Here is a 22,504-nt window from a genome sequence, read left to right as displayed (position 1 = left end):
TTCCTCAATATAGGAAGATTAGACCTAAGGGACACCAAAGTAATTTTTGTTCCTTTCGTAACTTCAGAGGTCAAAAATCTTCCTCTTCCAAGCAGGAACAGTTCAAGCCTTCTTGGAAATCCAATCAGTCTTGGAACAATGGGAAGCAGTCTAAGAAGCCGGCAGCAGATTCTAAGTCAGCATGAAGGCTCTGCCCCCGGACCGGGATTGGATCAAGTGGGGGGCAGACTTTCCCTGTTTTGTCAAGCCTGGATACGAGATGTCCCAGATCCTTGGGCTGTGGACATAGTATCTCAGGGTTACAAGATAGAATTCAAATCCTTTCTTCCCAAGGGCAGGTTCCACCTTTCAAGACTATCTGTAGATCAGGTAAAAAAAGAGAGGCATTCTTGAACTGTGTTCAGGACCTTTTTTTACCTGGGAGTGATTGTTCCAGTTCTAATAAGGGAACAGGGTCTAGGCTTTTATTCAAACCTGTTCGTGGTTTCCATTCTTCCTGTGGTCCAAGAGGGTCAGTTCATGACAACCATAGATTTAAAGGATGCGTATCTTCATGTTCCCATCCACAGGGATCATCACAAATTCCTGAGATTTGCTTTTCTGGACAAACACTTTCAGTTTGTGGCTCTTCCATTTGGCCTTGCCACAGCTCCCAGAATTTTTTCAAAGGTTCTGGGGGCTCTTTTGGCAGTGATCAGGTCTCAGGGAATTGCAGTAGCGCCCAAACTGGACGACATTTTGGTTCAGGCGCAATCTTTTCAACAAGCAAACTCTCATACAGAGATATTGTTGTATTTTCTACATTCCCATGGTTGGAAAGTGAATCTGGAAAATAGTTCCCTTGTTCCAGCTACAAGATAGGCAACAATGGTTTTCTTATGGACCATTATAGATTCCCTATCTATGAAGATTTTTCTGACAGAGGTCAGAAAATCCAAAATTCTTTCCTCTTGCCTCTCTCTTCAGTCGACTGTTCGGCCATCAGTAGCTCAATGTATGAAGGTTATTGGTCTGATGGACATCATTCCCTTTGCTCAATTCTATCTGCGAGCTCTGCAGTTATGCATGCTTAGACAATGGAATGAAAATCATTCAGATCTGTCTCCGAGGATAGTTTAAGATCAGTCGACAAGAGACTCTCTCCCATGGTGGTTCTCAGGAACATCTGTCTCAGGACACATGCTTTCGGAGATCTTCTTGGGTGATTGTGACCATGGTCGCCAGTCTGCTAGGCTGGGGAACAGTCTGGGACTCGTTAAGGGCACAGGGTCTATGGACTCGAGAGGATTCTGCTCTCCCCATAAAGATCTTGGAGTTGAGAGTGATTTTCAATGCTCTGATGGCTTGGCCTCAATTGTCTTTGGCCCGGTTTATCAGATTCCAGTCAGACATCACCTCAGTGGCTTACTTCAACCACCAGGGAGGGACCCGGAGGTAGCTCAGATTATTCAGTGGACGGAAATTCCCAACTGTTGCCTATCTGCTATCCACACTCTAGGAGTTGACAATTGGGAGGCAGATTTTCTGAGCAGACAGACATTTCATCCCAGAGAGTGTGCTCTCCATCTGGAGGTGTTCTCCAGGTTAATCCCCAGATGGGAGGGTGCCAGAGTTGGATCTGATGGCATCTCGGCAGAATGCAAAACTTCCAAGGTACGGTTCAAGGTCAAGAGATCCGCAGGACGCTCTGATAGATGCTCTGACAGTTCCTTGGGTTCTTGGTCTAGCATATCCGTTTCCTCTGTTTGCACTACTTCCATGAGTCATTGCTCGAATAAAACAGGAGAGAGCATCGGTTATTCTAATAGCTCCTGCATGGCCTTACAGGATCTGGTATGCAGACCTAGTGAAAATTTAATCTCTGCCACCATAGAGGTTACCTCTGAGGAAGGACCTTCTAGTTCAGTGTCCTTTTCTTCATCCAAATCTTGCTTCTCTGACGTTGACTGCTTGGAGATTGAATGCTTAGTTCTGGCTAAGCATGGGTGTTCTGAGTCGGTCATTGAGACCATGTTGCAGGCTCGCAAGCCTGTAACACGTAAGATTTACCATAAGGTATGGCGTAAATACCTTCATTGGTGTGATTCAAAGGGTTTCTCTTGGAGTAGGGTCAGGATTCCTAGAATTTTGTCTTTTCTCCAGGATGGTTATGAGAAAGGTTTGTCAGTTAGTTCTCTGAAAGGTTAGATTTCTGCTTTATCTATTCTGCTTCATAAGTGTCTGGATGATATGCTGATTTGCCAGGCCCTGGTCAGAATCAGGCCTGTATTTAAACCTGTTGCTCCTCCTTGGAGCCTTAACCTTGTTCTTAAAGTTTTGCAGCAGGCTCCGTTTGAACCTATGAATTCCATAGATATTAAGTTATCTTGGAAGGTTTTGTTTCTTGTTGCTTACCTTATTTTTTATGCGGATAAGGCGGTTCTTCGTACTAAATTGGGTTTTCTCCCTAAGGTGGTTTTGGTTAGGAATATTAATCAGGAGATTGCTGTTCCTTCTTTTGTCCCAATCCCTCTTCTCATAAGTAACGTTTGTTGCACAACTTGGATGTTGTGCGTGCTTTAAAATTCTATCTTCAGGTGACTAAGGATTTTCAACAATCTTCTGCCTTGTTTGTTTGTTTTTCTGGTAAGCGCAAGGGTCAGAAGAGGCTTCTGTTACTTCTCTTTCCTTCTGGTTGAGAAGTATGATTCTTTTTGCTTATGAGACTGCTGGTCAGCAGCCTCCTGAGAGAATTACGGCTCATTCCACTAGGGCTGTCTCCTCTTCTTGGGTCTTCAAGAATGAAGCTTCTGTGGAACAGATTTGCAAGGCTGCAACTTGGTCTTCTTTGCATACTTTTTCCAAATTATACAGATTTGATTCTTTCGCCTCGGCTGAGGCTGCTTTTAGGAGAAAGTTCTTCAAGCTGTGGTGCCTTCTGTTTAGGTATGCCTGTCTTGTTCTCCCTCCCTGTTCATTCTGTGGCTTCTAGCTTGGGTATTGGTTCCCACTAGTAATTGAATGACGTTGTGGACTCTCCATATCTTAGGAAGGAAAACAAAATTTATGCTTACCTGATAAATTTCTTTCCAGATATGGAGAGTCCACAACCCCTCCCTTATTTCAGACAGATTTGTTTTTTTTTTCCATTTCCTTTTTGATCGAATGACTGGGGATTATGGGTAGGGGAGTGACATTTAACTGCTTTGCTGTGGTACTCTTTGCCTCCTCCTGCTGGCCAGGAGTGATATTCCCACTAGTAATTGAATGACGTTGTGGACTCTCCATATCCGGAAAGAAATACATTAATCAGGCAAGCAAAAATTTTGTTTTTCCTATAAAAAAATAAAACAAAGCCTTATGTAGGCTCAGTATTGTCAGTAAAACACACTAGTGACATATCCGCTCTGTTGCCAGTGACTTGCCCATATCAATGAGTTAAACCTCTGGTATCTACTCACTTGTACTGTTTCTGGTAACTTAAGTTTATAGTTTCCAACAAAACACACAAATTAGTAATTAATCTACTTTTTTCTCACACGGCTAATGAATGAATCATTTTAATTGCCTAGAGTGGTAGCAGGCAGAAGTGAAACTACACAATGCAAATTGGAAAGGAATGACTGACACTAGCACCATTCTCCAACATTATGCTAGGGGAAGAAGAGTATCTGGTCCCTTTGTTTAGGCTTCATGGTGCCCAGAATTACTAAACAAAATTATATTTGGTTGAATTTCTTACAGGGACATGAATGGATCTTTGCTCACTAAAAAGCATTGATTATGGACCGTAGAACTATTCGCCTCTATATATGGAGGGAACTAGTACAAAAAAAAAAAAAAACACAACTTGTGAATGATTAATACAAATAAGAAGGGGAGACTGGTAGAAGCTGCTACGATCCTGAGCTGAGAAAAGAAAATTACCACCAGTAATTTCACATGTATTGGTTCTTCACAAGAAGTCTTCACAAAGAAGCCATCTCATAGTGACCCCTGCAAAAGCAGGGTCATATGCTCAGTCTACATGTTTATATGTAAGTGCAGGACATGTTACAAATGTTACCTGACACATTTTGCTTTTGAGAAGGAATACACACCCTGCCGAGAGATTGTGTAAGGAATGCACACCCAGCTGAGAGCACGTGACACACTATTCACTATATAAGAAGAAAACGCATCTGCTACTCTTGACACATTTTGCTTTTGAGATGAAATACTCACCCAGCTGAGAGCGTGTGACACTACTCACTATATAAGAAGAGCATCTGCTTCTCCTGACTCATTTTGCTTTTGAGAAGGAATGCACACCCAGCTGACAGCAATTGACACACTACTCACTATATAAGAAGAAAAGGCATCTGCTACTCCTGACGCATTTTGCTTTTGAGAAGGAATGCACACACAGCTGACAGTACGTGACACTGCTCAATATATAATAAGCAAAAGTATCTGCTACTCCCCACACATTTTGCTGAGAAGGAATGCACACCCAGCTGAGAGCATGTTACACCCTACTCACTATATAAGAAGAAAATGCATCTGCTACACCCGATACATTTTGCTTTTGAAAAGAAATGCCCACCCAGCTGAGAGCATGTGACACCCTACTCACTATACAAAAAGAAAAAGCATCAGCTAATCCTAACATATTTTGCTTTTAAGAAGGAATGCACACCCAGCTGACAGCATGTGACACTATTGACTATATAAGAAGAAAGAGCATCTGCTACTCCTGACGCACTTTGCTTTTGAGAAGGAATGCACACCCAGCTGAGAGCATGTTACACCCTACTCACTATATAAGAAGAAAGAGCATCTGTTACTCCTGAAGCACTTTGCTTTTGAGAAGGAATGCACACCCAGCTGAGAGCATGTTACACCCTACTCACTATATAAGAAGAAAGAGCATCTGCTACTCCTGACGCACTTTGCTTTTGAGAAGGAATGCACACCCAGGTGAGAGCACATGACACACTACTCAATATATAAGAAGAAAATGCATCTGCTACTACTGACACATTTTGCTTTTGAGAAGGAATGCACACCCAGCTGAGAGCACGCCACACCCCACTCACTATATAAGAAGAAAAAGTATCTGCTACTCCTGACGCATTTTGCTTTTAGGAAGGAATGCACACCCAGCTGACAGCACGTGACACTACTCACTATATAAGAAGAAAGAGCATCTGCTTCTCCTGACTCATTTTGCTTTTGAGAAGGAATGCACACCCAGCTGAGAGCATGTGACGCTACTCAATATATAATAAGAAAAAGTATCTGCTACTCCCGACGCATTTTGCTTTTGAGAAGGAATGCACACCCAGCAGAGAACATGTGACACCCTACTCACTATATAAGAAGAAAAAGCATTGGCTACTCTTGGCCAGGAGGTACAGACTAAAAGAATTACACAATTCTAGATCTATCTGTTTTCAATATGTCCCCACATACACACATTGCTTTGCTCCTTACAAATATATGACTGGTTTCTCACGTTTCTGCCTTAGACAACTGCTACCTGCTTTATTTAATTGACCTTAACAATACATATACAATCCATAAGGTTATCATTTTTGCTGGCATACAATCCTTTTATATTAGACAGACACATAATTTTGAGAAAATTGTTTTCAGACTTGGTGCTGACAGAGGCGGTCTTACTCATATTGGTGACAACTTCCATTCCACAAAAGGAGCACATTAAGTTGTGTGTCCTAGGTAGCAAGCCATCTTGCAACAAATGGGTTAAATCACTGCTTCAAGTGTATTGCACAGCAATGATTTAACTTCTTGAATGTCCATGTACGTTCCAGGCAATCAAGAGGTTAACTCACTGATTAATTTGTTACTGGCAACTTAAAGGGACAGTGTACTGTAATTGTTTATCCCCCTCAATGTGTTCTCAATAATCCATGTTACCTGTTGGAGTTTATTCATTTTGTTTACAAATAGATAATTTACCTTTATTTTGACATCTTAAATAGCTGCTTTTGTCTGTTGTATCCCCACTTTTACAAAAAATGTCACTTAAGTATTGACTATATTAAAGTTATGTAAACATGAATCTGCACTCCCAATGGGGTTTGTGAGATATTTCTACTAAAATGTTTATTTTCAATTGCACTTGATTTTGTGTAATCAGACAGAGATAAAGAGGCCACTGTGTATATACAGAAAAAAAAGATAAGGATATCTGCTTATCCAGCAAGCTCAGCCCATTTGGATATGTTGTGCTTTCAACTTGCATTATATAAAAATAAACATAAAGGTGTAATTTCCCATACATTTTATACATTAAGGCAATGTCAATTTAATAGTACACCATCCCTTTAAATCTGAAAGCACCCTAGGGACAATGATCAGGAGGGTATATGAAAGCTGGGTGTTTGAGAGAGAGAAAAAAAAAAACTTTAAAAAAAACATAATTTATGCTTACCTGATAAATGTATTTCTCTTGTAGTGTGTTCAGTCCACAGGTCATCCATTACTTATGGGATATATTCTCCTTCCCAACAGGAAGTTGCAAGAGGATCACCCAAGCAGAGCTGCTATATAGCTCCTCCCCTCACATGTTATATCCAGTCATTCGACCGAAACAAGACGAGAAAGGAAAAACTATAGGGTGCAGTGGTGACTGGAGTTTAAATTAAAATTTAGAACTGCCTCAAAAAAAGACAGGGCGGGCCGTGGACTGAACACACTACAAGAGAAATAAATTTATCAGGTAAGCATAAATTATGTTTTCTCTTGTTAAGTGTGTTCAGTCCACGGGTCATCCATTACTTATGGGATACCAATACCAAAGCTAAAGTACACGGATGATGGGAGGGACAAGGCAGGAACATTAAACAGAAGGAACCACTGCCTGTAGAACCTTTCTCCCAAAAACAGCCTCCGAAGAAGCAAAAGTGTCAAATTTGTAAAATTTTGAAAAGGTATGAAGTGAAGACCAAGTTGCAGCCTTGCAAATCTGTTCAACAGAGGCCTCATTCTTAAAGGCCCAGGTGGAAGCCACAGCTCTAGTGGAATGAGCTGTAATTCTTTCAGGAGGCTGCTGTCCAGCAGTCTCATAGGCTAAACGTATTATGCTACGAAGCCAAAAAGAGAGAGAGGTGGTCGAAGCCTTTTGACCTCTCCTCTGACCAGAATAAACGACAAACAGAGAAGAAGTTTGCCGAAAATCTTTAGTTGCCTGTAAGTAGAACTTCAGGGCACGGACTACGTCCAGATTATGCAAAAGACGTTCCTTCTTTGAAGAAGGATTAGGACATAATGAAGGAACAACAATCTCTTGATTGATATTCCTGTTAGAAACAACCTTAGGTAAAAACCCAGGTTTAGTACGCAGAACTACCTTGTTTGAATGAAAAATCAGATAAGGAGAATCGCAATGTAAGGCAGATAACTCGGAGACTCTTCGAGCCGAGGAAATAGCCATCAAAAACAGAACTTTCCAAGATAAAAGCTTATGTTACGGTTACCCTTAGTCTCGCTGAGAGATGGACCGCTTAGTAGCCTGGATCCCTATTGCTAAAGAGGGGAGAAGCTGCTTTCCATAGTATTCTATATGAGTCTCGCAAATATAGAATAATCTCCCTTAGCTGCAGTACAGCTAGGATACCCTTCTGCCCACAAAAACGAGTCAACGCTGCGATTGAGGGTCAAACAAGAACTCAGGACTGGGATGCCCAGCCTGCTTTTTATTAAGGTTACATGCACACAGGGCACTCCCAGGGGGAGAGGGGGGGAAGCACACAATCCCCCATCACACATTTAGATAGAGAGCACTGTCCTTTGACAGGCCACAATAGGATTACAGTACTTAAGATAACAAGTTTACAAGTTCATCTTATCAATTAGCAGTCTGGCTCCAGAGGTGATTAGACAATAGTTTCTAAAAGCTGAAATAAAAGAGTTAACTCTTTATGAAATGATACTTGTTACGGTTTTCTTGGAGCCCTTCTTAGGCGCTGGCTTGCTGGTTCAGGCATTGCTGCTGGGAAATAAGCTCTTCACAACAAAATAACTAATGCTTCTGTAACAGTGCTCCCTTTCTGTGGAACACTCTGGCAGACACGGTCTGACCCCTTTTCGGGGCAGACTAAGGCTGTCCAGACCGCTGGTTATGCGGGGCTGAGGTCAGTTTGTCTGGACAACCCGTCGGCGTTGCCATTCTGTTTCCCAGGTCTGTAAGTAATGGTGAAATTGAAGGGTTGCAACGATAAGCTCCAACGTAATAGCCTGCCGTTATCTCCAGAGACCCGGTTCAGCCACACCAACGGGTTATGGTCGGTGACCAGAGTGAACTCCTGACCATATAAATAGGGAGTCAATTTCTTTAATGCCCACACCAAAGCCAAACACTCCTTTTCGACCGCTGCATAGCTGACTTCGCGGGGCAGGAGCTTCCGGCTGATGTAGGCAACTGGATGCTCCCCTCCATCTTCGCCTACTTGGCTGAGGACGGCTCCCAGCCCGAACATGGAAGCATCTGTATGGACGATAAAACGTTTGTTAAGGGCTGGGGCCGCCAAGACAGGAGCGTTAATTAGAGCATTTTTGAGAGCCTGGAAAGCCGTTTCACAGTGGGGAGACCACAGGACCTGTCGAGGTAAGTTCTTTTTGGTCAAGTCAGTCAGGGGTTTGGCAAGTGTGCTGTAGTCTGGTACGAACCGTCTATAGTACCCTGCCGTGCCCAGGAAGGCTAGGACCTGAGTCTTAGTGATGGGGGTGGGCCAATTGGCGACAGCTTCTATTTTGGCCGGCTCTGGTCGCTGCTTTCCACACCCCACCCGGTGACCCAGGTACTGTACCTCGGCCATCCCAAAGTGGCATTCTTCTGGCTTCAGAGTCAGGCCAGCAGCCCGGATCTGATCCAGAACCATTCCCACATGAGCTAAGTGGTCCTCCCAGGACTCACTGTGGATCGCTATGTCGTCCAGGTAGGCGCAAGCAAAACTCTGGAAGCCATCCAGGAGCCTATCCACCAAGCGCTGGAATGTAGCTGGGGCATTCTTCATCCCAAACGGCATTACCCTAAACTGATATAAGCCGAATGGAGTGACGAATGCCGACTTGGGGATAGCCTCCGGGGCCAGGGGAATCTGCCAGTAACCTTTGCAGAGGTCAATAGTGGTCAGGTAATTTCCCCTGGCTATACGATCGAGTAGCTCGTCTACCCTGGGCATAGGGTAAGCGTCCGTCACGGTCTTTTCATTGAGCCTCCGATAGTCTACGCAGAACCGGGTGGTCCCATCTTTCTTGGGCACCAAGACAACTGGGGAGGCCCAGGGACTATCGGAGGGCTCAATTACCCTGAGCTGGAGCATCTCATCGATCTCCTTCTTCATTCCTGTCCTAACTGCTTCGGGGATTCGGTACGGAGCCTGGCGCAAGGGAGCTTGTCCCGGAGTATCTACCTGGTGGGTGGTTAAAGTAGTGTACCCTGGCTTCAGGGAGAAGGTGAGGTGTTTGGACTGGAGGAGTTGGTTGAGCTGCTCCCTTTCAGTGGGGCTAAGTCGGTCCCCTATCTGAACCTGCGCCACTATACCTGTGGGGAGGCTCTTTTCTAATAGGTCTGGAATGGGTAAACTGTCGGGGTCTTCCTGAGGGGAACAACATACGGCCGTCACGTTCTCTGGTCGCTCAAAATATTCCTTGAGCATGTTTACATGGAATGTCTTTCTAAGATTGTTGTCGTGGCAGCTAGCTATCACATAAGTGGTGTCTCCCCTTTTCTCTACGATCTGGTAGGGACCCTGCCAGGACGCCTGCAATTTGTCTGTCTTCACCGGCTTAAGTACTAACACCTTTTGTCCTATGGTGAAGATTCTCTTTCGGGCCCCCCGATCGTACCATACTTTCTGTCTTCTCTTGGCCAACTGGAGATTAGCCCGCACGGATTTGGCTAATTGCTCCATTCGGTCCCTGAGTTCCAGCACGTATGGCACAATGGGGACACCGTCAGCCTCCATCTCTCCCTCCCAGTGCTCCCGGATCAGGTTTAGGGGTCCCCGTACCTTTCTTCCGTAGAGCAACTCGAAGGGAGAGAACCCTGTCGTTTCCTGGGGCACCTCCCGATAAGCAAATAGGAGGTGCGGCAGGAAGCGTTCCCAGTCTCGGTATTCCTGAGTGAACGTCTTGAGCATTTGCTTGAGGGTCCCATTGAACCTCTCACACAGCCCGTTCGTCTGGGGGTGGTATGGGGAGCTCAGGAGGGACTTAATTTTGCAAACCTGCCAGAGTTGTTGGGTCAATTCAGCCGTAAATTGGGTGCCTCGGTCGGATAGGATTTCTTTTGGAAATCCTACCCGGGAGAACACCTGTACTAGTGCATTCGCTACCGTATCCGCTTGTATGTTGGATAGGGCGACAGCCTCTGGGTACCTGGTAGCGTAGTCCACTACGGTAAGAATGTATCGCTTACCGGAGGGACTAGGGGTAGCCAGTGGTCCCACTAGGTCAATAGCAACCCGGCTGAAGGGTTCCTCTACAATGGGCATATTTACTAGCTGGGCTTTAGGGTGATCGCCTCGCCTTCCTACTCGTTGACACACATCGCAGGTGTTACAGTAAGTTCTAACGTCAGCGTGCACCCCTGGCCAAAAGAACGTGTGAGTAATGCGGTGTAGGGTACGGGTAACGGCTAGGTGGCCTGCTAAGGGGATGTCGTGGCCTATTTTGAGGATTTCTTGACGGTATTTGTGGGGCACTACCAGCTGTCGCCTACGCTGTCCCCTTTTCTCTGTCCAGCGGTATAGTTTCCCTTTTTCCCATAAGAATGTTTCGTTATCTGCCCCGCCCCCTCCGGTCTCTGCTCGTTCCCGGTACTTTTGTAAGGTCGGGTCAGTCTTAGACTCTGCCTAGAAAGCATCTGGGGTGTCCCAGGGTATGGGGCCTAACCTGTCAGGCAAGGTCGGGGTAGGTCTTACCTGTGTCTCCCGCACTGGTGAGAGCTCTCGCTCCGTCCGGGCTTGGGCCCGTGTAGTCACTGGGTCCGCCTCGTTGTTGCATACTGGAGCATAGGCAGAAGTCATGGGGCCCAAATTGTTGCCCAGTAGTACTTCGGCAGGTAAATTATCCATTAGGCCCACGTTCACAGCCCCCTTTCCCGCTCCCCAATCAAGATGCACTTTAGCTGTTGGAATTTTGTACACATCCCCCCCCGCCACTCTAACGGCCACAGTCTGTCCGGATCGCTTGTGCTCTGGCACCAAATGACTCTGTACCAGCGTGATAGTAGCCCCTGTGTCTCGCAATCCCTCGGTAGATCGCCCCTCGAGCCATACACTCTGTCGATGGTGCTGGCGGTTATCTGAGGCAGCATATACAGGGTCTGCCTCGTGAAGCGGCCCCACATATCCCTCCATAGGGGCCTCTTGGTTAACACAGAGGGCCCGGGCCGGACGATAGGACCCAGAGGGGTAATTGTAATTCCTGGGTGTCTGGTGCGTATTAAGGGGGCAGCTAGCCATGAAATGCCCTGGTTGCTTGCATCGGTGGCAAGTCGGTCTGGGACGCTCAGAGCTGTTATTGGGTGGTCCTGAGTGTCGGACGGGCCCTGTGGGCACCGGGGCTCGGAATTCAGCACGAGGGGGTGCACGGTAAACCTCTCTGGGTTCGACCCGTGCTGGAGCTCGGTAGTTCATGGGTTCGTGAAGACGGGAGTCATAATGTTCATCGGCCAATTTGGCTGCTTCTTCTAAGGTAGAAGGCCGCCTGTCTCGCAGCCATTCCTTCCCTTGCTGTTCTATGCCATTATAAAAATGTTCTAAGAGAAACAATTGTAAAATTTCCTCCCCAGTCACCGCTTTACTTCCGCTCAGCCAGTGATTTGCCGCTCTCCGCATTCGGTGCGCCCATTCCATATGGGTATCGTTAGGCTTCTTTTCCGTGCCCCGAAACTGTCGGCGATACGTGTCCGGAGTTACAGCGTACCGTCGCAACAGTGTCTCCTTAACTAGCTCATACTGTGTCACTTCCTCAGCACCCAGAGTACGAAAGGCTTCCAGGGCTCGCCCGGATAGTTTCCCAGACAATATCGTGGGCCACTCTCTGTTGGGAATCTGGTGCAGGGCACATTGCCTTTCGAAGTCCGCCAAATATTCATCAATCCCTGTCTCGCTCTCTAGGAAGGGTCGAAATGCCGCATAGGGTATCTTGGGCCTCCCAGCATTTTCGACAGGGATGATTACCTGCGGGGCTTCAGCATTGCGGTGTGCGTTCGCTAGGTTGAGTTTGTGGGCTCGAGTCTCTCGTATATCCTCGTCCGCCTCCGCCATCAACTGCTGTACCAATTCCATGGAGGGGTTCGGCCCGTATAATGAGAGCCTTTCCCGAACAATCCTTGTTTTTTCGTCACTAATCGTGGTCGGTGTTTCCGCCATTGTGAAGCTCTGATCCAGTTCGGTCAATTCTGTGATCAGCTCTCTCCTCGGCCGGTTGCTGGCGTACCCCCCTCTGCTTTCAAGTAAATCTTTTAGGGTTGTACGCTTCAATTTTTCGTAAGCGCTCTCCATCCGTTCTGTACCTCTCCTAGGAAATCCAGGAAAATCCCGCCGCTGCCGCCAAATGTTACGGTTACCCTTAGTCTCGCTGAGAGATGGACCGCTTAGTAGCCTGGATCCCTATTGCTAAAGAGGGGAGAAGCTGCTTTCCATAGTATTCTATATGAGTCTCGCAAATATAGAATAATCTCCCTTAGCTGCAGTACAGCTAGGATACCCTTCTGCCCACAAAAACGAGTCAACGCTGTGATTGAGGGTCAAACAAGAACTCAGGACTGGGATGCCCAGCCTGCTTTTTATTAAGGTTACATGCACACAGGGCACTCCCAGGGGGAGAGGGGGGGAAGCACACAATCCCCCATCACACATTTAGATAGAGAGCACTGTCCTTTGACAGGCCACAATAGGATTACAGTACTTAAGATAACAAGTTTACAAGTTCATCTTATCAATTAGCAGTCTGGCTCCAGAGGTGATTAGACAATAGTTTCTAAAAGCTGAAATAAAAGAGTTAACTCTTTATGAAATGATACTTGTTACGGTTTTCTTGGAGCCCTTCTTAGGCGCTGGCTTGCTGGTTCAGGCATTGCTGCTGGGAAATAAGCTCTTCACAACAAAATAACTAATGCTTCTGTAACAGCTTAATATCAATGGAATGAAGGGGTTCAAACGGAACACCCTGAAGAACTTTAAGAACCAAGTTTAAGCTCCACGGAGGAGCAACAGTTTTAAACACAGGCTTAATCCTAGCCAAAGCCTGACAAAAAGCCTGGACGTCTGGATTCTCTGCCAGACGTTTGTGTAAAAGAATAGACAGAGCAGAAATCTGTCCCTTTAACGAACTAGCGGATAAACCCTTTTCTAAACCTTCTTGTAGAAAAGCCAATATCCTAGGAATCCTAACCTTACTCCATGAGTAACTCTTGGATTCACACCAATATAAATATTTACGCCATATCTTATGGTAAATTTTTCTGGTAACAGGTTTCTGAGCCTGTATTAACGTATCAATAACCGACTCCGAAAAACCACGCTTTGATAGAATCAAGCGTTCAATCTCCATGCAGTCAGCCTCAGAGAAATTAGGCTTGGATGGTTGAAAGGACCCTGAATTAGAAGGTCCTGCCTCAGAGGCAGAGACCATGGTGGACAGGACGACATGTCCACTAGGTCTGCATACCAGGTCCTGCGTGGCCACGCAGGCGCTATCAGAATCACCGATGCTCTCTCCTGTTTGATCCTGGCAATCAGTCGAGGTAGCAACGGAAATGGTGGAAACACATAAGCCATGTTGAAAACCCAAGGGGCTGCTAATGCATCTACCAGCACCGCTCCCGGGTCCCTGGACCTGGATCCGTAACAAGGAAGCTTGGCGTTCTGGCGAGATGCCATGAGATCCAGCTCCGGTTCGCCCCAACGAAGAATCAGTTGAGCAAACACCTCCGGGTGAAGTTCCCACTCCCCCGGATGAAAGGTCTGGCGACTTAGAAAATCCGCCTCCCAGTTCTCCACGCCTGGGATGTAGATCGCTGACAGATGACAAGAGTGAGACTCTGCCCAGCGAATTATCTTCGAGACTTCCAACATCGCTAGGGAACTCCTGGTTCCCCCTTGATGATTGATGTAAGCCACAGTCGTGATGTTGTCCGACTGAAATCTGATGAACCTCAGTGTTGCTAACTGAGGCCAAGCTAGAAGAGCATTGAATATTGCTCTTAATTCCAGAATGTTTATTGGGAGGAGTTTCTCCTCCTGAGTCCACGATCCCTGAGCCTTCAGGGAGTTCCAGACTGCACCCCAGCCTAGTAGGCTGGCATCTGTTGTTACAATCGTCCAATCTGGTCTGCGAAAAGTCATTCCTTTGGACAGATGAACCCGCGACAACCACCAGAGAAGAGAATCTCTGGCCTCCTGGTCCAGATTTAGTAAAGGGGACAGATCTGAGTAATCCCCATTCCACTGACTTAGCATGCATAGTTGCAGTGGTCTGAGATGTAGGCGCGCAAATGGCACTATGTCCATTGCCGCAACCATTAAGCCGATTACTTCCATGCACTGAGCTACTGATGGGCTTGGAATGGAATGAAGGACACGGCAAGCATTTAGGATTTTTGATAACCTGGACTCCGTCAGGTAAATCTTCATCTCTACAGAATCTATAAGAGTCCCTAGAAAGGGAACCCTTGTGAGTGGGAACAGAGAACTCTTTTCCATGTTCACTTTCCACCCATGCGACCTCAGAAATGCTAGAACTATCTCTGTATGAGAGTTTGCATTTTGAAAACTTGACGCTTGTATCAGAATGTCGTCTAGGTACGGAGCCACCGCTATGCCTCGCGGTCTTAGTACCGCCAGAAGCGAGCCCAGAACCTTTGTAAAAATTCTCGGGGCCGTAGCCAACCCGAAGGGAAGAGCTACAAACTGGTAATGCCTGTCTAGAAAGGCAAACCTTAGGTACCGATAATGATCTTTGTGAATCAGTATGTGAAGGTAGGCATCCTTTAAGTCCACTGTGGTCATATACTGACCCTCTTGGATCATGGGTAGGATGGTTCGAATAGTTTCCATTTTGAACGATGGAACCCTTAGGAATTTGTTTAAGATCTTCAGGTCCAAGATTGGCCTGAAGGTTCTCTCTTTTTTGGGAACCACAAACAGATTTGAGTAAAAACCTTGCCCTTGTTCCGTCCGCGGAACCGGGTGGATCACTCCCATTACTAAGAGGTCTTGTACACATCATAGAAATGCCTCTTTCTTTATTAGGTTTGTTGATAACCTTGACAGATGAAATCTCCTTTGTGGAGGAGAAGTTTTGAAGTCCAGAAGGTATCCCTGAGATATGATCTCCAACGCCCAGGGATCCTGGACATCTCTTGCCCAGGCCTGGGCGAAGAGAGAAAGTCTGCCCCCCACTAGATCCGTTTCCGGATAGGGGGCCCTTTCTTCATGCTGTCTTAGGGGCAGAAGTAGGTTTTCTGGCCTGCTTGCCCTTGTTCCAGGACTGGTTGCCTTTCCAACCCTGTCTGTAACGAGTAGCAGTCCCTTCCTGTTTTGGAGCGGAGGAAGTTGATGCTGCTCCTGCCTTGAAATTACGAAAGGCACGAAAATTAGACTGTTTGGCCTTTGGTTTGGCCCTGTCCTGAGGAAGGGTGTGACCCTTACCTCCAGTAATGTCAGCAATAATTTCTTTCAAGCCGGGCCCGAATAAGGTTTGCCCTTTGAAAGGAATATTAAGCAATTTAGAAGTTACATCTGCTGACCAGGATTTAAGCCATAGCGCTCTGCGCGCCTGGATGGCGAATCCGGAGTTCTTAGCCGTTAGTTTGGTTAAATGCACAACGGCATCCGAAACAAATGCATTAGCTAGCTTAAGGGCTTTAAGCTTGTTCATAATCTCATCCAATGGTGCTGTGCGAATAGCCTCTTCCAGAGACTCAAACCAGAATGCCGCTGCAGCAGTGACGGGCGCAATGCATGCAAGGGGCTGTAATATAAAACCTTGTTGAACAAACATTTTCTTAAGGTAACCTTCTAATTTTTTATCCATTGGATCTGAGAAAGCACAACTATCCTCCACCGGGATAGTGGTACGCTTGGCTAAAGTAGAAACTGCTCCCTCCACCTTAGGGACCGTCTGCCATAAGTCTCGTGTGGTGGCGTCTATTGGGAACATTTTTCTAAATATCGGAGGAGGGGAAAAGGGCACACCGGGTCTATCCCACTCCTTGCTAATAATCTCTGTAAGCCTTTTAGGTATAGGAAAAACGTCAGTACACACCGGTACCGCATAGTATTTATCCAGCCTACATAATTTCTCTGGGATTGCAACCGTGTCGCAATCATTCAGAGCCGCTAACACCTCCCCTAGCAATACACGGAGGTTCTCAAGCTTAAATTTAAAATTTGAAATTTCTGAATCCGGTCTCCCCGGATCAGATCCGTCACCCACAGAATGAAGCTCTCCGTCCTCATGTTCTGCAAATTGTGACGCAGTATCGGACATGGCTCTCGTGTCATCGGCGCGCTCTGTCCTAAACCCAGAGCTATCGCGCTTGCCTCTTAACTCAGGCAAATTAGATAATACTTCTTTCATAACATTAGCCATATCATGCAAAGTGATTTGTAAGGGCCGTGATGTACTTGGCGCCACAATCTCACGCACCTCCTGAGCGGGAGGCGAAGGTACTGACACGTGAGGAGAGTTAGGCGGCATAACTTCCCCCTCGTTGTCTGGTGATAACTTCTTTAGCAGTAAAGACTGACTTTTATTTAAAGTAACATCAATACAATTGGTACACATATTTCTATTGGGCTCCACATTGGCTTTTAAACATAATGAACAAGTAGATTCATCTGTATCAGACATGTTTAAACAGACTAGCAATGAAGGCTAGCAAGCTTGGAAAAAATCTTTCAATAAATTTACAAGCAATAGAAAAAACGCTGCAGCGGTTTTAAAAACACAAAAAACTGTCACAGTTGAAATAACAATGAACTAATTCAGTTATAGCCAACAATTTTAACAGTAAATGTATGAATTTAGCAGAGGATTGCACCCACTAGCAAACGGATGATTAACCCCTCAATACCCAAAAACGGATAATCAATTTAAGATTTAACGCTTTTATCACAGTCAAACACACTGTCACAGGTCTGCTGTGACTGATTACCTCCCTCAAAAATGAATTTTGAAGACCCCTGAGCTCTCTGGAGATGTCCTGGATCAAAGAGGAAGAAGCAGGAAGACTGTGCTAGAATTTTAACTGCGCAACAAGGCGCTAAAAAAGGCCCCTCCCACTCATATCACAACAGTGGGAGACCTGATACAACGGTTTCTATGCAGAAAACAGAATTTATGTTTACCTGATAAATTACTTTCTCCAACGGTGTGTCCGGTCCACGGCGTCATCCTTACTTGTGGGATATTCTCCTCCCCAACAGGAAATGGCAAAGAGCCCAGCAAAGCTGGTCACATGATCCCTCCTAGGCTCCGCCTACCCCAGTCATTCGACCGACGTTAAGGAGGAATATTTGCATAGGAGAAACCATATGTTACCGTGGTGACTGTAGTTAAAGAAAATAAATTATCAGACCTGATTAAAAAAACCAGGGCGGGCCGTGGACCGGACACACCGTTGGAGAAAGTAATTTATCAGGTAAACATAAATTCTGTTTTCTCCAACATAGGTGTGTCCGGTCCACGGCGTCATCCTTACTTGTGGGAACCAATACCAAAGCTTTAGGACACGGATGAAGGGAGGGAGCAAATCAGGTCACCTAAATGGAAGGCACCACGGCTTGCAAAACCTTTCTCCCAAAAATAGCCTCAGAAGAAGCAAAAGTATCAAATTTGTAAAATTTAGAAAAAGTGTGCAGTGAAGACCAAGTCGCTGCCTTACATATCTGATCAACAGAAGCCTCGTTCTTGAAGGCCCATGTGGAAGCCACAGCCCTAGTGGAGTGAGCTGTGATTCTTTCAGGAGGCTGCCGTCCGGCAGTCTCATAAGCCAATCGGATAATGCTTTTAATCCAGAAGGAGAGAGAGGTAGAAGTTGCTTTTTGACCTCTCCGTTTACCAGAATAAACAACAAACAAAGACAAAGTTTGTCTGAAATCCTTAGTAGCTGCTAAGTAAAATTTGAGAGCACGAACTACATCCAAGTTGTGCAACAAACGTTCCTTCTTTGAAACTGGATTAGGACACAAAGAAGGCACAACTATCTCCTGGTTAATGTTTTTGTTAGAAACAACTTTTGGAAGAAAACCAGGTTTAGTACGCAAAACCACCTTATCTGCATGGAACACCAGATAAGGAGAAGAACACTGCAGAGCAGATAATTCTGAAACTCTTCTAGCAGAAGAAATTGCAACCAAAAACAAAACTTTCCAAGATAATAACTTAATATCAACGGAATGTAAGGGTTCAAACGGAACCCCCTAAAGAACTGAAAGAACTAGGTTGAGACTCCAAGGAGGAGTCAAAATTTTGTAAACAGGCTTGATTCTAACCAGAGCCTGAACAAAGGCTAGAACATCTGGCACAGCTGCCAGCTTTTTGTGAAGTAACACAGACAAGGCAGAAATCTGTCCCATCAAGGAACTTGCAGATAATTCTTTTTCCAATCCTTCTCGAAGGAAGGATAGACTCTTAGGAATCTTAACCTTGTCCCAAGGGAATCCTGCAGATTCACACCAACAGATATACCAAATTATGTGGTAATTTTTCTGGTTACAGGCTTTCAGGCCTGAACAAGAGTATTAATAACAGAATCTGAGAACCCTCGCTTTGATAAGATCAAGCGTTCAATCTCCAAGCAGTCAGCTGGAGTGGGTCGAACGGACCTAGACCAAGAAGGTCTCGTCTCAAAGGTAGCTTCCATGGTGGAGCCGATGACATATTCACCAGATCTGCATACCAAGTCCTGCGTGGCCACGCAGGAGCTATCAAAATCACCGACGCCCTCTCCTGATTGATCCTGGCTACCAGCCTGGGGATGAGAGGAAACGGCGGGAACACATAAGCTAGTTTGAAGGTCCAAGGTGCTACTAGTGCATCCACTAGAGCCGCCTTGGGATCCCTGGATCTGTACCCGTAGTAAGGAACTCTGAAGTTCTGACGAGAGGCCATCAGATCCATGTCTGGAATGCCCCACGGTTGAGTGACTTGGGCAAAGATTTCCGGATGGAGTTCCCACTCCCCCGGATGCAATGTCTGACGATTCAGAAAATCCGCTTCCCAATTTTCCACTCCTGGGATGTGGATAGCAGACAGGTGGCAGGAGTGAGACTCCGCCCATAGAATGATTTTGGTCACTTCTTCCATCGCTAGGGAACTCCTTGTTCCCCCCTGATGGTTGATGTATGAACTTGGCCCTCGCTAGCTGAGGCCAAGCTTTGAGAGCATTGAATATCGCTCTCAGTTCCAGAATATTTATCGGTAGAAGAGATTCTACCCGAGACCAAAGACCCTGAGCTTTCAGGGATCCCCAGACCGCGCCCCAGCCCATCAGACTGGCTTCGGTCGTGACAATGACCCACTCTGGTCTGCGGAAGGTCATCCCTTGTGACAGGTTGTCCAGGGACAGCCACCAACGGAATGAGTCTCTGGTCCTCTGATTTACTTGTATCTTCGGAGACAAGTCTGAATAGTCCCCATTCCACTGACTGAGCATGAACAGTTGTAATGGTCTTAGATGAATGCGCACAAAAGGAACTATGTCCATTGCCGCTACCATCAAACCTATCACTTCCATGCACTGCGCTATGGAAGGAAGAGGAACGGAATGAAGTATCCGACAAGAGTCTAGAAGTTTTGTTTTTCTGGCTTCTGTCAGAAAAATCCTCATTTCTAAGGAGTCTATTATAGTTCCCAAGAAGGGAACCCTCGTTGACGGAGATAGAGAACTCTTTTCCACGTTCACTTTCCATCCGTGAGATCTGAGAAAGGCCAGGACAATGTCCGTGTGAGCCTTTACTTGAGGAAGGGATGACGCTCGAATCAGAATGTCGTCCAAGTAAGGTACTACAGCAATGCCCCTTGGTCTTAGCACCGCCAGAAGGGACCCTAGTACCTATGAGAAAATCCTAGGAGCAGTGGCTAATCCGAAAGAAAACGCCACGAACTGGAAATGCTTGTCCAGGAATTCAAACCTTAGGAACCGATGATGTTCCTTGTGGATAGGAATATGTAGATACGCATCCTTGAAATCCACCTTGGTCATGAATTGACCTTCCTGGATGGAAGGAAGGAGTGTTCGAATGGTTTCCATCTTGAACGATGGAACCTTGAGAAACTTGTTCAAGATCTTGAGATCTTAAGATTGGTCTGAACGTTCCCTCTTTTTTGGGAACTATGAACAGATTGGAGTAGAACCCCATCCCTTGTTCTCCTAATGGAACAGGATGAATCACTCCCATTTTTAGCAGGTCTTCTACCCAATGTAAGAATGCCTGTCTTCTTATGTGGTCTGAAGACAACTGAGACCTGTGGAACCTCCCCCTTGGAGGAAGCCCCTTGAACTCCAGAGAATAACCTTGGGAGACTATTTCTAGCGCCCAAGGATCCAGAACATCTCTTGCCCCAGCCTGAGCGAAGAGAGAGAGTCTGCCCCCCACCAGATCCGGTCCCGGATCGGGGGCCCGCATTTCATGCTGTCTTGGTAGCAGTGGCAGGTTTCCTGGCCTGCTTTCCTTTGTTCCAGCCTTGCATAGGTCTCCAGGCTGGATTGGCTTGAGAAGTATTACCTTCCTGCTAGAGGACGTAGCCCTTGGGGCTGATCCGTTTCTGCGAAAGGGACGAAACTTAGGTTTATTTTTGGTCTTGAAAAGACCTATCCTGAGGAAGGGCGTGGCCCTTGCCCCCAGTGATATCAGAGATAATCTCTTTCAAGTCAGGGCCAAAGAGTGTTTTCCCCTTGAAAGGAATGTCAAGCAATTTGTTCTTGGAAGACGCATCCGCTGCCCAAGATTTTAACCAAAGCGCTCTGCGCCACAATAGCAAACCCAGAATTTTTTCGCCGCTAACCTAGCCAATTGCAAGGTGGCGTCTAGGGTGAAAGAATTAGCCAATTTAAGAGCACGAATTCTGTCCATAATCTCCTCATAAGAAGAAGAATTACTAATAATCGCCTTTCCTAGCTCATCAAACTAGAAACACGCGGCTGCAGTGACAGGGACAATGCATGCAATTGGTTGTAGAAGGGAACCTTGCTGAACAAACATCTTTAGCAGACCTTCTAATTTTTTATCCATAGGATCTTGGAAAGCACAACTATCTTCTATGGGTATAGTGGCGCGCTTGTGTAGAGTAGAAACCGCCCCCTCGACCTTGGGGACTGTCTGCCATCAGTCCTTTCTGGGGTCGACTATAGGAAAACAATTTTATAAATATGGGGGGAGGTACTAAAGGTATACCGGGCCTGTCCCATTCTTTACTAACAATGTACGCCACCCGCTTGGATATAGGAAAAGCTTCGGGGGGCCCCGGGGCCTCTAAGAACTTTTCCATTTTACATAGTGGTTCTGGAATGACCAGATAATCACAATCATCCAAATTGGATAACACCTCCTTAAGCAGAGCGCGGAGATGTTCCAACTTAAATTTAAAAGTAATCACATCAGGTTCAGCTTGTTGAGAAATGTTTCCTGAATCTGAAATTTCTCCCTCAGACAAAACCTCCCTGGCCCCCTCAGACTGGTGTAGGGGCCCTTCAGAAACCATATCATCAGCGTTCTCATGCTCTACAGAATTTTCTAAAACAGAGCAGTCGCGCTTTCACTGATAAGTGGGCATATTGGCTAAAATGTTTTTGATAGAATTATCCATTACAGCCGTTAAATGTTGCATAGTAAGGAGTATTGGCGCACTAGATGTACTAGGGGCCTCCTGTATGGGCAAGACTGGTGTAGACGAAGGAGGGGATGATGCAGTACCATGCTTACTCCCCTCACTTGAGGAATCATCTTGGGCATCATTTTTACTAAAAAAATTTTATGACATAAAATACATATAGTTAAATGAGAAGGAACCTTGGTTTCCCCACAGTCAGAACACAATCTATCTGGTAGTTCAGACATGTTAAACAGGCATAAACTTGATAACAAAGCACAAAAAACGTTTTAAAATAAAACCGTTACTGTCACTTTAAATTTTAAACTAAACACACTTTATTACTGCAATTGCGAAAAAGTATGAAGGAATTGTTCAAAATTCACCAAAATTTCACCACAGTGTCTTAAAGCCTTAAAAGTATTGCACACCAAATTTGGAAGCTTTAACCCTTAAAATAACGGAACCGGAGCCGTTTTTATATTTAACCCCTTTACAGTCCCTGGAATCTGCTTTGCTGAGACCCAACCAAGCCCAAAGGGGAATACGATACCAAATGATGCCTTCAGAAAGACTTTTCTATGTATCAGAGCTCCACACACATGCAGCTGCATGCCATGCTGTCCTCAAAAACAAGTGCGCCATACCGGCGCGAAAATGAGGCTCTGACTATGATTAGGGAAAGCCC

At 45.8% G+C, this 22,504-nt stretch overlaps 1 protein-coding gene across 1 annotated transcript in view; it reads right to left on the bottom strand.

Annotated features, from left to right (window-relative positions):
* RAB3GAP1 (RAB3 GTPase activating protein catalytic subunit 1) overlaps positions 1 to 22,504 on the bottom strand; it is a 259,144-nt gene that overhangs the window by 55,812 nt on the left and 180,828 nt on the right. The window lies entirely within an intron of this gene.

Source organism: Bombina bombina, chromosome 1 (genome assembly GCF_027579735.1).
Source record: "Bombina bombina isolate aBomBom1 chromosome 1, aBomBom1.pri, whole genome shotgun sequence".
Classification (NCBI taxonomy): domain Eukaryota; kingdom Metazoa; phylum Chordata; class Amphibia; order Anura; family Bombinatoridae; genus Bombina; species Bombina bombina.
Note: the sequence above shows the minus strand (reverse complement) of the source record. Positions and strands in the feature narration are given on the sequence as shown.